General features: G+C 28.4%; 1 long non-coding RNA gene across 1 annotated transcript; it reads left to right on the forward strand.

The window, feature by feature from the left end:
- Nucleotides 1-108: 108 nt before the first annotated feature.
- On the forward strand, nt 109-1,772 carry LOC115245641. Its single transcript, XR_003885576.1, has 2 exons — nt 109-361; nt 699-1,772. It is a non-coding gene; the product is annotated as an uncharacterized LOC115245641 (long non-coding RNA).
- Nucleotides 1,773-1,978: the final 206 nt, after the last annotated feature.

The following is a 1,978-nucleotide window of genomic DNA, read 5'->3' on the forward strand; positions in this document are numbered from 1 at the left end:
CGAGCGTTGTCAAGGGTGCTTTGGGACACCCTGTATATATATTATAAAGAACTTTTTTAATAAAATTGCTTATATCTTTTAGAACAATATTAACGCGGGTATTGAAAAATGTTTGCTCTTATAAAAAAATAGTTGTTATATTGTAAATATTCTATTAAATAGTATCGCAAGGAAACCAATTGGTCCCGGCTGCAGATTACGAAGATCTAAGCCAACAATACCTGGAAGAATGCAAGGGACATTAGCTTCCGATGAAGAAAATACTTCTGAATACTCACATCCTCCGTCCAGTCAGACCTCCACTTTAGAGAGTAATCCGGATGTTCAAAGGGTTCTTCGTAATATACAACATTCCCAAAAAGTAAGAAAATTAAATTTTTTTATTTTCACATGACATGAATTCTAATATGAAAAATAACTGCAAGAAGATATAAACTTATTAATTATACATTATTATATATTTGCAAACAAATATGCCACGTAGACATATATTATACATACATTATTTAAACATACATTAAGCACATTTTTTAATTGTTTTTTAAAATTCAACTTGTTTAAGTCACGTTTGATTTTTTGCGATTGATAATTCAATTTTATAAATAATATGGTATATTTCTCTCTTACGACATCATACATATACTCTTATGATTCCATATATGTATGAAATAAAAAACGCTCCTCTTATTTAAATTTAGAGAAAGGAAATAGACGACGCTTCTGACACATCGAGTCAATCGGAAACGGACGAAATCAGTGAAGTTACAATCGCGTCTCAACCAGCGAATGGAACTATGAAAATGGAGAGCCGAGTATAAGAGTACTGTAGTATAATTTTTATATTTGATTTTTATGAACGCGCTATATTGATAGGTTAGATTTATTGCCTAAATGAAATTCAATAATTACAGCATTCTTCATTCTGTAACTTATGTTAAATATTGTAGATATTCATATATATATATACATACACACACAAATAATGACATATAGATAAACGTACATAGGACATACATGCATTACGTACATCCATATATACACATATACTGAAAATTATTTAGAAGAAATAGCAAAAACGATTGGGAATTCGAGACTTTACATCTCAATGGAATATTGAAGCCGCATAGTTTTCCAAACATTCTTCACCAATATGTACAATCAATCACATACATGAATTAGTAAAAAATTAGATTAATATTGCTCAAGTTTATTTGAGTATACATAAGATTTTTTTTATATATATATATACCACATGAGATCATGATTCTAGATTTATAATGTAATTTTCGTCCAACAAATCTAAATACTGCTTCGAAGGATGTTATTCACAATGTAATAATTGTATCATTCGAAATCGCTACATACATCGTACATTATATATGCCTCGCAACAGTCATTCACATTAATGAATGATAAGATATATATAATGTCCAACATACATACTTCAGGAATCGTATATTTATTTTTTTCATGATACCTAGTATTTTTCATCCATTAGTTTAATAGTTACTTTCGAATAAAACGCATATATACGTCATTTTTAAGTCACAAATTTATTTTAAACTGTGCATACACTCAAATTGGCATAGAAACAAATTTTCTATCAATTTAAAATGCAGACAGTCAAAACTCTTCAAATTCATATATATTTCCCTGCTTATGTATATGTCTATATCAAACGAAATTGAAAGGCAGCTGTGAATAATAAGATGCTTTCATAATTATGAAAGCATCTAACTAAAGATATTATGCGCGAACGTTTAAATACAAACTAAAAAAATTGAAAAGGATCAAATAAACCTCACGAAATGGAATAACATGTACAATATAACAATAATGAATTGAACGAATTTTATTATGACATAAGTGCCTACGGCAATTTGCATGCATCGATCGCGTTAAAGTGTCTAGTGAAAGTTAGAGTATTAATAATATTGTACACACATATATATATATACACATATATATATACAATATA

The sequence above is a fragment of the Formica exsecta genome, unplaced genomic scaffold, assembly GCF_003651465.1.
Source record: "Formica exsecta isolate Colony F162 unplaced genomic scaffold, ASM365146v1 C16450924, whole genome shotgun sequence".
NCBI classification, from domain to species: Eukaryota; Metazoa; Arthropoda; class Insecta; order Hymenoptera; family Formicidae; genus Formica; species Formica exsecta.